We start from the raw sequence: 13,735 nt of genomic DNA, 5'->3' as shown, positions 1-13,735 counted from the left end.
ATTCAATATCTCATAGTAACTTATGGTGAAAAGGAATATGAAAACAAATATATGTATTTTCATGTATGACTGAAGCATTGTGCTGTACACCAGACATTGACACAACATTATAAACTGACTATACTTCAATCAAAATTTAAAAATCAAAAAAAATCTAGATTATAATAACATAATTGGTGATTTTGCCAAAATGAAGACAAAAATACATTTTATAAAATAAATATACAATAGTTATTAAAATTTTTTTTAATTAAAAAAAAAAGCAATGTAGACTTGTGACTAGAAACCACAGCTAAAACCAGTGTAGACAGGTGTCTGGATGGCCCCTTTTCCACAATCTAGCACCATCTAAAACCTTAGACTTTGGATGCATCACAAGGTGGGTGTTTTCCAAAAATATCTGAGGTTAAATTTTTTGTGAGCTGGACAGGCTAAATGAAGGCTTGGAGAGAAAATTAATTTACGTAAGTTGTAAGATGCTATGTTTTCTGCAAGCCTTTGCTCATGGACTGAGACTCAGCTGCAGCAGGAGATGGTAGTCTTAGTCTGTCTTAAGCACTAAGAAGGCAGAAGGATGGTGAGCAAGAAGGGATTGTCTGTAAAAACCAGACTACCAGGATTCAAATCCTGGCCACACCACTAGATATGTACCCTTGTCCTAAAAACACTGTGCCTCAGTTTCTTCATCTGTAACAAAAATTGATAATAATGGTATCTTCCCAACAAGATGTTATGAAGGGTCAAAGATGGCAGTACATTTATGGCACGTGAAAGAGGGCCTCACTTTCAATAAATATTCATTATCAGAAACAGCTAAAATCCACTTTAATCTCAGAGTATCTGTTCTTATGGAAGATTAAACTCACTGAAGAAATACGAACATTTAAGTTTTTTCAAAGCCATGCTCTTTTGAAAGAAGCTGCATCACAATGTGTGGATGAAAATGTGCCCAGGTTAAAGGTTCAAGGTTGTAGTCCATTGTACACATATTGTCTTATTTCTTCCTCTAGGCATGCAAACTCTGCCCTTGGTTTGGATCCATTCTTCACAAAGCTCCAATCATTGTTACTGTGTATTTGTCCAAGTATTTGCAGTAGTCAATTGTGTCAGGATTCTTACCAGCATTTTTCCAGGCCAATTTTGAAAGGCACAATTTGTGGCAAAAAAGAGTTTAGTGGATCTTGCAAAAGATGGCAAACTGTTAACAAATCCAAGAAGACCCTTGCGGAGTTCATAAGATGTGAGCATGCACTTATGGGGTGTGGGCTGCAGACAGGAGTGGTGTCTCTGGGGACAACGGCCTCTAAGATTTCCTTCCTGTCATTTATATACTTTTAAGACTGATTATATAGTGGGTGAGGGCATAGCTCGGTGGCTGAGCACATGCCTAGCATCCATGAGGTCCTGGGTTCAATCCCCAGAACATCCATTAAAATTAAATAAACCTAACTACCTATCCCCCAAAACAAACAAAAGCAAAAAAAAAAAAAAAATTTTAAGGCAAAACTGTTTCTAATACTGATTTCCCAAATTATTTTCTCAAAACAATGACTAGGAATCGACTTCGAAGTGTCAAATCTCCCCTTTCTGCGACATAACTGATAATCCTCCACCGTATCTGATCTTTTGTTCTGTGACTTCCACTATTCCCCAGAACTCCCCATTTCCAATTTAAAGCCCTCCGGAGCAGATCAGCTGATATGCTGGAAAAACACAGGCTTCCCAGCCCCGGGAAGATTCATTCCTCTCTGGCCAGAAGCCCAGCACTCCGGCTTCGTCTGCCCTGGCCTCTGGGTCCAAATGCTGGCGCTGGATGCTCTTCAGGGCCCGCCAGTCACTCCCCACAGCCCCACCTTTCATCTGCAAGGGATCATGAAAGTTATGAAAAGAAGGTACACAGAAGTTGCAAAGAGGTTTTCTTCCTCCGTGGAATGCCTCGGTTATAAATCTAGTTTGGGTCCAAAACTTGTTGAGAACAATCTACTTCACTAATAATGTTCATTAAAAAGCACACGAACATGACTGCAATGAAAGAAAGCTGGAAAACACACTGGAACCAAGAAAGAGGACTCAATGAAAAGCAAGCTTAATCAGAGGAAAACAAGAAAGTAGGTAGAGATGTGTGCAGCCATTCTGAAGAAGATGAATGATGGGTGTTCCTTATTGGATAGAATTTTTTTTTAAGTTGAAGTATAGTTGATTTACAATGTTGTGTTAGTTTCTGGTGTACAGCATAGTGATGCAGTATTTATATATATATATATTCCTTTTCATATACTTCTCCATTATAGGTTAAATGAGATATTGAATATAGTTCCCTGTGCTACACAGTAGGACCTTGTTTATCTATTTTGTATGTAGTAGTTTGTATCTGCTAATTCTGGATACAATTTCCATTCGAAACTTTTTTCCCCTTTCATATACATTGGACACGCTGGTTTCACTTCCCAGTCATGATTCAGGTTGATTTTCAGCTCACGAATGGAAGACAGGAAGAAAAGGAGGGCGGGAGGCAGAGAGGGGAAGGTGAGAGAGTTCTAGACGTTCTGGGCCAGAATCTAGAGACGGAGGGAAGGCGAAGGGCGAGAGGATAGGAAAGGTGGTGGGTGGGGACGAGGCTTTGCCTCCCTTCACCCGTCTTCTATGCATTCCCTTTCCTCCCCCAGCCTCCAGGTGGCACAGCTGACCGAATGCAGCTTGCTTAGCGGCTGAGGGAGAGGACTAGAGGCCTGGACAAGTCTGGGCAGTAAAACATAGAAACAAAAGGCAATGTCGCCAGGCAGGACAGGGAGGGAGGGGAAGTGACCCCCGGGGAGGGGGGCGGAGCACGTGCTCAGAAACATTTCCACTGCGTCTTGGGTACTAGAGTGAGACACTCAAAATTCTAACGGAAATCTATCACGCTGCAATTTAAGCTCTTTTACTCTCTTTAAGTCCCAGTAACGGGAATCATATTTGCATAGCAAAATGCAATCTGTGTTATCTCATTTAAGCTGTGCTTGCTAGAGAGTTGCATGCATCTGAAGCTATGGAAACACATCCGCAGGAAGTGAATTCTGGATATAGACAACTAGATGGAGGTTTCTTAGCATCAGCACTGTGGACATTTTGGGCAGGATCATTCTTTGTTGCCGCGGGAGGAGGGCTGTCCAGAGCACTGTAAGAAGTTTAGCTGCACCCACTAGATTCTAGCTATACCCCCCACCCCCACCCCAATAGACCAATCCCTCACCTCAGTCTGCTGAGCACAGTCCTGAGGCTTGGCTAGTGTTCTCAGCCAGACCTTCCTCCTCCAAGTCCGGGGTAGCAGAGCTTCTCACCCTGCAATGTGCATACAAATCCCTGGGGGGTTGTTAAAAATGCAGATTCCTATTCAGCAGATCTGGGATGGGGTTTAGGATTCTCTAGTTACAGCCAGCTCCTGGGTGATGCTAACGCTACAGGTGCCCAGACCACACTGAGCACCGAGGCCCCGAGCCCTGCATTAGGAACAACAGAGAGCTGTGTAGCAAAAGTGACTGACATTGAGTAGCTGGGGGAATCCTTGGCTGGTCATATGACCTCCCAGTGCATCTTCAGTTGACACATGATGATGATTGCAAGGGTTAATTTAAGTAAGACAGTGGAGATAAAGCAACCCGTGTGGCATCTGGCACTCAGAAAATGTTAATTCCCTCCCACTCGTTCCTCTTTGCTCCTCCCAGCACCATGCCTAGAAACCTCAAGGTCAAGGCTTGTCCCTGGGGATTACAGGGAATTCCCTAGAAGAAAAAAACTCGACTCCATTCTGAGTGGCGGTTGAAAAGGGAGGAATTTCTTCCCTTTCCTTTCCTCTGTCTTCTCCTCTCTGCTGGTTACACCGAACATCTGTCATCCTTTGGAAGTTGTAAATTGTTCTGGTAATGAGGCATACGATGCAAAGGGTATTTTAAAACAATGTACACATTGTGATTTCATGCAAAAGCAATGCCTCCCACTCTCCAGGCCCATCTCTGTGCTGCACTGAACACCTATTTAAACTTTTCTCGAAAGGAAAAATGATCTCAAACGGGAATCATCGCAAACGCTTTGGATGGGATCTCAATTTCCAATATTGTTGGTTCACATTCCTCCCCAAAGGAATGAATCCTACTCGTCTGAAATCGTGTCAGGGGAGAATCCTTCTGATCCTTTGCAAGGATAAAATGTCCTAATGCGAAATACTAATTTGCCAGGCTAAATATAGCCTTAGGGTCACACAGCACCTGGCCCATGGACCTTGACTTTAACACACACACAAAGAGAGCTTGTGAATTCAGGGTTGTGAAGTACTTGATTTTTCTAGAATATTAACTAAGATTTACTGCTTTGGGAAAAAGTCACCCCCTCAACTCCCTCCCACCCCCCGCCACGTGAAATGGGCTCAACAGTGATGTCTTTCTCCATTTGCAGGCTGTATCAAAAAAAATTCCGTGAGGCACCGCTCCAAACAAGGTAAGTTTCTGCATTGTTCCACTGTGCGAATGACATCATGAGACTAGAAGCCAAGACAGGCAGGGAGGGGCACGGGGAGAGGGGCTGAAAGCCATCAGTTAACGGACGGTGTGGTTTGCTTCCTCACACCTACAACACACGCGTCACCCAGGTGCGGGGCTCGGTGGCCCAGGCATCTGCATTTGAGGCTGGTCGGCCTGGGTGAGTAGGAAAGTGGGTAGGCGTCCCTCCCTCACCCCCTTCTGGGGTCTGCAGGGCTGGTCTCTAGTTGAGGAAGCACCAGCTCAGTCCTAGCCCTACACGATCATCACTAACATCCTGGGAAAAGTCACGGGGATGGACAAGACGGCCACCTAAGGAACCCCGCTCTCTTCGCAGGATTTGGCGTGGTGTGGGGGCCAGTTCCACGCACACACGCTCCTTCTAAACCAACAAAAGAGAAAAATCCTGGAAGTCCTGGCAAAGTTCTGCGCTCACCACCACCCGGGGAACTCTATGGCCTGGGGGGTAACTTCCAGTCCAGCCCTCTTTGAAAACCCAGGAAAAACTGCTCTAGCATCACTCTCCACCCTTACTCTGCACAGTAATAATCCTTTGCAAGGCTCCCTCGCTAGAGCACGTGCAAAGCAATAAAATCCATCCTTACGTAGTTCAAAGAGCGGTTAATAGTACTGGACCAACAATGACACATTGACTGGGTTGCTCCCTGGACAGCAGGTAAGGAGTTGAGGCGCTCCACAGGGCTGCAAACTCAAGTAGAATCCAAAGACTTGCTGATGGAACTCCAGGAAGGCCATCATCACCCGGTTCTGGCATCACCAGCAGAAAGGGTTTAGAAGGCAGTATCCAGGCTCCTCCCACAGGGGTGATGCTGACAGTCTGTACCATATGGACACTCTCTGTCCCTCTATGGACCCTATGGACATCGGGGTGATGGCTCACATGTCCAGATACGCTGCCCAAGTCAACAGGCAAACTCCTAGGAAGCTGGTCTCCTGTGGGGCTGAGGCTCTTAGAGTCTATGCACTGGAGAGTCACTGGCCCAGAGCTGGACAGTCCCCACTCCGGAGACGTTTTGAGGGGAACTTCCCTCCAGCAGACAGTGACTAAAAAGAAAACTTCACAGGGGTATCGCAGACTCGATTAGGTGTTGCAATGTTCTGCTTTTTAAACCATGTTGTTGTGAATCCCCAACTGCTTTTTTCTAACTGACTCACTTCCTTAAATGTACAGGCTCATCCGGGTCCAGGCCCTGGGCGCTGGCTGGCACCACGAATTTGGTAGAGAGGTTTGGACCAAGGGCGGAGGTTACCTTTTATATGTGTTTGGTGAAAAGAATGATTTATGCTTAAGAATTAACCCCCCCCAAAAAAAGAAAAAGAATTAACTCAAAATAATGTTTCTGGTGTGTCCACCTCCCCCTGGTGTTATGTAATCATCCATCCAACCGGCCAACTCTGCTGCAGATCCAAAAAAAGACAAATGATAAAGACAAAAAGGACAGGATTCTCTAGGCTTCTTAGGCTCTTCTGAAAACCTTTCTTATTTCCACCGTCATTGCAAATCCTGACTTACTATCTTAATCCACGTTCCTGTCTTATGACAGAGTAACCTCGTTAGAGTTGACAAAGAATCTTGTAGTAGTTTCTGAAGAAGAGTCACACCGACAGCTACCCCACTGCCGGGCACCAGGATTAGGGTCCTGAAAGTTTGGGTCCATTCTCCTATTGAGAAGCAATTTCTGACCTACTTGAAGCATCACGAGGGAGCTAGTCAAGAAGGCTGGAAGCCTTAACACAATAGTGCCAGTGCTTGGGGTGGTGGGGGGAGAAGGATGCCAGACTGCCCACGTCAAAAGGAGGAGGCTGTGGGGTGGGCATGGAGGTCAGGCTTGAGAACCTCCATGCCCAAAGCCCCTCGATCTGATCAGTGTAAACGATGAACAACCGATCTGCCACACAACTGCTGGAATTTTCAAAACTAACGTTAAGAATTGTGTACTTTCTTGCATCTGCCATAAAGATGAAAAAAGACTTTGGTTCATTTAAGAAAACAACCCGACAAATGAACATAAATACAAAACAGAAACAGACTCATAGACATAGAATACAAACTTGTGGTTGCCAGGGGGGAGTGGCATGGGAAGGGACAGACTGGGAGTTCAAAATTTGTAGGTACTGACAGGCATATGTAGAATAGATAAACAAGATTATACTGTATAGCACAGGGAAATATATACAAGATCTTGTGGTAGCTCACAGTGAAAAAGAATGCGACGATGAATATATGTGTGTTCAAGTATAACTGAAAATTGTGCTCTACACTGGAAATTGACACGACGTTGCAAACTGACTATAACTCAATAAATTAAAAAAAAAAGAAAACAACCTATTTGGGGAGGAATACATATGCAAAGTGCTTCATATACATCTCATTTAATCCAAGTTTTGAAGTTAGGAGGCTTTGGTATGCCCATTTTTATAAATGAGGGAACTAAGATTCAGGGGTTTTTTTTGTTTGCTTGGTGTTTTTTTTTTTTTTTTTTTTGGTTTTCTTGTTTGTCTTGTTTTTTTCTTTTTTGGAGAAGGAAGATAATTCAATGTTTCACCCAGATCAGCGGTACAGAAAATTAAAGAACAGCTCTAATCAGCAAACAGGTATTTCATGATAGCATCCAAAAAGAAAGGGTTGGTGATGGACAATTCAGAAGTGCTTCCCCAAAAGGTGGATGGTTCTTTAGAAAGTTTCAGGTCACAAGCCTTGCAGAAAACACTGATGCCCAACACACTGATTTTCAGTCCAGGAAACATGGGTCTTCCAGGTTCCACGTGGCCGCATTGGCCCGACAATCATGTTTCTGTGCCGTAACTAAGAGGATTCTTTGGACTGGACAGGGCGCAGGTCGGGGCTGTACACCATCAGTCAGAGTGGATGACATGTTCCACATCTTCTAGCCAAGGCACTAATGAGTTCGGGCCCTGCCATGGCTCTGGACAGCTCGGGCGTTAGTTATAGCATCTGTAGCTTTGACTCTGCTCACCCCATCTGGTCCAACCAAGTATCAAACCAACCACAAAGCCTCTGCCCAGACCTCAGAAAAGGGGGACTCAAAGGACAGTGACACCCCACCAAGTTCTACAGCTCTCCCCCCTTGCCTGGCACTCACACCACAACTCCCTTAACTCGGACGTGTATCCTCCAAGACAAACCCACCAACCAACAAACCCAACCGCTCCCACCTGAGGGAAGTTGCATTACCTTATCCCCGTCCCCATCCTCTGCCTGAACACAGAAGCCCACATCATTCTACCTCAAAGGGCATCTTCTCCAGTCAAACGGCCCATGTGGTCATTCTGAGACTCCCACCAAGGGAACAAATGCCAGCTACATGTCCCTTAATCCTATCAAACGTGTCCCACCAAGGCTTGATAGCACCAGTGCTTCTAGATTTGAGAGAGAAGTACCAAAGGTGAAGAGGATGCTCTCAGTCCCTCCCTCCACACACACGGTCGGTCTCTTCTGCACCTTCACAGTCTCAGAATTCACTTCAAAAGGAAAAAAGAACCTCTCGCTGAACTGCAAAGAAAGCGCATCCTGTTTTATTGTAGGAAGAAGGAAAGGCCTTGAGTAACTCATTTTCCTGGCACTCCGTGTTCAGAGACTGAGGCAAAGAACAGAAACTACATTTGTATCAGGATTTTTGTTTCTTAGGAGCCAGCCTCCAGAGTCTGTCCTGGACTAGGCTCTGCGATCACACTTCTACGCGCCTATAGATCATAATTCCTCTCTCTGCTAACACCACGCTGACGCTACAAAGTCCTGAATGGTCAATAGAAAGACAACAGCATATGCACCTGGATAAACTCACTAAAGCAAGATGCAGTCAAAGCAGGGTCGTCATTTATTACATCTTAGAAACACTTTCATCAACAACAGGTGAAACAAATTTTTTTTTAAGATTTAGGATTAAATAAACTTCATTTCCCGGATTGGAGCACTCCATTTTTAAGCATTCTAATCAGTCAAGTACTACTTAACACACAAACTCTACAACTTTCTTTTTGAGCAAAATACAGGAGTCCCCCACTATCCAAAAGCAGGCCACTCCTATGAAACTTTTGGTAAACAGCAAAGAGTTTCCCCACTTCATGTTACAGCAGGCACTTTACTTTTACAAAACACCTACAATAGTACGGTAATTACTTTTTCATAAAGATGAAAATCTTCTTCGGATTTCTTTTGGTTAGCAAAAAATATAGGTCTTTTGTAAAAGCCAAGCGGCAGTAATGTGAACTTTCAGAAAGCAGGGGATATCTGTAAGTGGATTTTCCAGTTCGAATAGAGATGATTTCAACTTTTCTATAACACATGCCTGGAAAAAGTGTTTGAAGGGCGTATGTCCAAAACATAACAGTAGTCTCATGAATTCTTAGAAGGTGATTATCTAACAAAGATATTTCTCTCTCTCTCCAACTATCTCCCATGATGGTTCACGGAGGCACTGTCTGTCTCCCTCAGGCCCGAGCCACCCACAGGGCTCCTAGCCGAGGCTGGTGCCCGTGCAAGTTCCTGAAGGTTAAGGTTTTTTTTTTCTTTTAGCATCACAGAAAATCTGCCTCTGGGTGTCAGTAAAAAGAAAATGATGCAATTTTCCAGTAAAACTTACTAAATTTGTTGACCCTGATTAGTGTATGAATCAATTACTTAGTTTCCAATAGCTCCCACGGGATCCCTGACCAATAACCTAAGCAAATGATGACACCCATGTGTTTCAAGATCAAAGGACTAGCGTTCCAGAGGCTAATTCAGGAGAGATCAGACCAGTGTAAAGAAACGTATAAAATAAAAAAACGGAACTGGTGCCATCCCCCTGGTTTTCAGAAGTCCATTTTCAACATGCTCCTGTTTTTCATTAAAATCCCTCAACACAACCTCCATCCAAATTCAATTTCATCTTTGTTTGAAACATTTCTCATTACCCTAAAAAGCAGAGACTTGAGATGACAACCTTGATAGAAATCTGGGACATGAGTGCTTTAAGAGTCCACCAAATCTAGGAAGATGGGATCTTAGACACTAATTATAATAATAAACTAGAAAGCCCGCAGTGTTAGCATTTTGGGAAGTAACATTTAATACGTAATTTCTATAGTAAAATACGGAAAGGTTTAGAAATAAAACAACCAGTAGGTCATTTTCCCCCTCACTCGAAAATAAATTTAAAACAACCTGTTTCAGTTTATTAGCCAGAGATCCTGAGGCAAGTGAGTCAGAATGAGCCACTTCTGAAAGTGAAATAAATTCTGACAGCACTACCCTGAACTCTGCAGGCAGGAAGCTGTGCCAACTGCCATGCCAGAACTATGAGATAATGGGTATTTCAAAATGTTCGTCCCATCTCAAAGCCCAGCCATCCGTCTCACACTAGCATCCCGGCATCCCAGAATGAAGCCAAAACGAATTAACGAACTCCACTGCCAGAGAAACATCTCAGCACTTAACTGCACAGTCTGTTAGGTAAGGAATCTGGAGACCCACGTCGTATTACTTTCGTTTCTCCTGGCTCCTAACTAATTTTTATTGATGCAGTTCAAAATAACTACAGGACCCACAAGACCATGGTGTGCCCACTCAAAGGAGAAGATGCCCTTGAAGCAAAGAGCCTTTGTCAAAACTGGGGAGAAGAGAGCTGGCAGCAGACAGCCATTTAGAAGGTGTTTTCGGGCGACTTTTAATTCTTAAAAGGCTTTATGTTTAAAGAAACAGTAAACTCCTTACTAAATATACCTCATTTCTAAACATGTTACTCTGAAATTTTATTGATCAAAGTTGGGGAGGCTGCCAAAAGGAGGAGAGTGTTTTAATTAAATTGGGAACATTTCCAGGAAGAAAAGTGTGAGGCTTAAATGAACTCTCTTTAATTAGAACAAAGCCAAGGAAACAAATATCCTGGGATTAGGCGGTGAGTGGTGGGTTTATACTAATTCAGCCTCCAGGTGCCTGTGACACCGTGATAAGACAGAAGGGCGCTTCCTCTGAGAAGTTGTCGCAGACTCAAGAGATGTACTGTACAGAGAGATGCACATGGACGTACAGGAGTGAGTGTGCGTATGTATAGTCCTTTCTAAAGAAAGTACATTGGTGGGGGGAGTGTTGGAAGTTTGTCCAAATTAATGTGCCCACTCAAAACTGCTACAGGGAAGGGTACGGATTTGCCAAAGTCTTGATCACACAGCCTATCAGAGCCAAACCACTTCTACCCTCCGCAGGAAGCTGGCTTTACGGGGTCTGGAGAAATAATCCACCGTTTCTCGCAACAAGTCACCTCCCTCCCAGACGCCCCCTGTTTGCGGACTGGGGAGAGATCCCCAGGACTGGCCGTCTCGCATCCGAGCAGCGAAGCTCAGACACCCGCTGGCGGGTCCCGCTTGCCGCCTCGCTCGCCACCGCCCGCAGCTGCCGCTACGCCCCCCGCCCTCAACCGCCACCAGCGCCACCGCTCCCCGGCCCGCCCCGCCTCCCTCCGAGGGCTCCCAGGCTGCCTGCTCTCCCGGACCTCGATTCAGTCCCCTGCCCTCCACTGTGTTTCTCTAGAATTTCTCAGGGCCGCTAGGATCTCCTAGCTCCTATCCCGGGAGGCGCACCACCTCCTCCGCGGTTTGCCCAGCGCTCACCACCACGATCCGCCTCTTCGACCCCCCAAAGTGTCCCCGCAAAGGAGCCAAAGGGACATGACCTTCGGCTTTATTCAGGATAAAACACCAGATCCTAATAGCTGGTCCCAGCCTCAGGCCAAACTTCCAGGCTCAGCTCCGACCCGGACTCCCCGCCCTCCGCGCAGAAAGGCTGTTCAGTCCTCCGGTAGCATCACCCGAGTTCAGCTCCCGGGACCCCATTCCGAAAAGGCTCCGGCTGGTCGGGGACCCTGCCTTTCTCCGCCTCAGCCTCCCTGCAGAGCTAACTTCCGAAAACGCGCCCAGCGCTGCCATCTGAAGAGTCAGGACCCGCGCCTTCCTCTCGAGCTGGAACCCGCGGCTCCATCCACCGCTGCTCCAGGGTCTGGAGAGGCGGCTACAGACCTTTGATTTTTCTCTGCTTTTTTCTGTCCAGCCCCGCTCAGTGAGTGTGTGTTGGCGGAGGAGAGGGGTATGCATAAGTTTATTTTTTTAAGCATATACAAGTGAACAAGTATTGTATAAAGCAGCCAAAGGCTGGCCCTCCCCCAAACCTAGGAATTCAAAGCCACATGGTCACAGCCCTTTCCAGCCAGGCCCCCTCCCCGCACATGCTCCACTAGCCATAAAAAGCCCTTTAAAGTTCGCGGTGCATCTGAGGGCTCCCCAGATCACCAATTCATCCCAGGCCACCCCTTCCCCGCGCCCGAGGCCCCAACCCCAGGAGGGTGCCCCGGGGACTTGGTGTCGGGGGCCGCCGCACCCCAGCTTGGACACCCACCTCTGTCTGGGTGATGGATCCCGGGGGCGCGGCCTCTGGCTCCGCTCCAGCACAGCGCGGCCACAGCCTCCTCCTCGGGGCGTCCGGGAGACTCCGCGGAAAGGCTTTCGGCAGCCCCCGGCAGGGGCTAGCGCATCTGCCGAGAGCCGCGGCCGCCGGGCGCGCTCGAGGGCTGGGAGCACCGCCCCTTCCCCGCCCCCTTCCCGGCGCCTGGGGCCACGGTCCGCCCCTCGGCTTCCACATCCCCTCCCCTACCACCCACACCTTCTGTCTGTGGCTTTGGCGGAATTCATGCACAAACCAAGGAACTATGAAATGAGTGGATGGATAAATTAGAGGGATGGAGGGATGGGGCAAGTGAAGCTGAGTATTTCCTAACCGGGGAGAGGGCTCTGTATCTGGGCATGTAGACCTGTGTTAGCGCACGTGTGGGCGTGTCGGCGTGTGTGCATGTGGACTTCTGTGTTGGTGTATACATCCATGCATATGAGTGTATATGGAAGTGTGCGGGTGCGTGTGCTCCCTCACAATGCCAGGCGCTGCTGAGCTTCTGTCCGAAGGATCGAGTTCCTCATCTTTGACCCAGCGCCACGACCCTGTCTGGGTAAGCAAGACCTCTGCGAGCGGTTGGGAGGTGCGTCTTTGTGACGTGGATGGAGGCTCCGTGCGTTTGGGGCCTCTCCCTTGCTGTGGTCCAGAGGCTGCGGGACTGGGAGGCTTCTGGCTCGCCGGAGCCTTCATGCCGCCCTCCCTGTTGTGGCTGCCCGGGGCCTGGTGTCAGAGCGCGTGTGTTAACAAAGCCAGCGGTGGGGAAGGAGGCAGCTGATACACCGCGTGGGGCTCGATCGGGCTGGTGGCCAGCGATCCCTCACTCCCGAGCTGTCTGAAATTTCAGCATGTGATCCCCTCCCCCACCATGAATATTTAAATAATGTTAATGACCCTTTGAAAACGGACTGTGTGGAAATCCTGAGAGGACACACAAAAACACCCCACACAGAAAACAGTATTTCAAAAGGCAAGGCGTTCTGTGCGGAGGACATATAATATGAAGTCTGATTTCTTGAATTCAACTTTCCACGAGGCGTGACCAAGGTTTTTCATTTTCCCAGTGATTCTCTCTCTCCAACTCTGCAAGTCAGAGCCCCTTACTCTCCCTTCCAGCTTCCATCTCTGTTGGCCTGCTTTTTGGTGAACCGCTGGCCAAAATCCTGAGTTGATGCTGCATGGGGTGCACAGCAGGTGAAGACGACTGCCGGTGTCTGGTTCTTCTTTCCAAGTCCACAAAGCTTCTTGATTTGCCATAGAAAAACTGATACCATGGGGAACTGCCCAGAAAGCCTGTCCGCGCTCATGGCCCATGAAAAATAGCGCCCTTTCCGGAAAAGGCTTCTTCCCTGTCTGGAGGTTTAGTCTCACCTTTCCTCAAGGGGGTTTGGGGGTGGAGTGGGGGGTGGGGTGGGGTTAAAGGCTACAATGGAGATGTCAGCGGTTCTCCTCAGGGTTCCTGAAAGTCAATAGGCTTCTTATCCTTGGCATTTAGGGATTGTTTCACCAGGCTTTTTGAATGTTTGTCTCTTACACTATTGAATTGCTATAGAATTTACTGACCAGTGGCCAGAGATTACAGAGCTTCAGCTTCAATCAATTCCTTCCTTCCTTCTCTCCTTCTTTCCTTCCTTCCTTCCCTCCTTCCTTTCTTTCCTTCTTTCTTTCGCCTCCTCACGCCACTGACTTAAGGAGTTAAATATTTGGCTGCCCTACATTGTGATCTATTTTTAACTTTTTAATAGCATGTGAAAACTCA

At 47.0% G+C, this 13,735-nt stretch overlaps 1 protein-coding gene across 6 annotated transcripts in view; it reads right to left on the bottom strand.

The window, feature by feature from the left end:
- PALM2AKAP2 (PALM2 and AKAP2 fusion) overlaps positions 1–13,735 on the bottom strand; it is a 418,898-nt gene that overhangs the window by 91,641 nt on the left and 313,522 nt on the right. The window contains exon 1 of one of the 6 annotated variants that reach the window (XM_072959894.1): positions 11,929–12,057. The exons of the other annotated variants lie outside the window; for them this stretch is intronic. The gene's annotated coding sequence lies outside the window, so the exon portion shown is untranslated. Of the gene's footprint in view, positions 1–11,928; positions 12,058–13,735 lie in introns of those variants that run through there. 6 annotated transcript variants of the gene reach the window in all.

This window comes from Vicugna pacos, chromosome 4, assembly GCF_048564905.1.
Source record: "Vicugna pacos chromosome 4, VicPac4, whole genome shotgun sequence".
NCBI classification, from domain to species: domain Eukaryota; kingdom Metazoa; phylum Chordata; class Mammalia; order Artiodactyla; family Camelidae; genus Vicugna; species Vicugna pacos.
The sequence above is the reverse complement of the archived record's forward strand: the minus strand, read 5'-3'. Positions and strand labels throughout refer to the sequence as shown.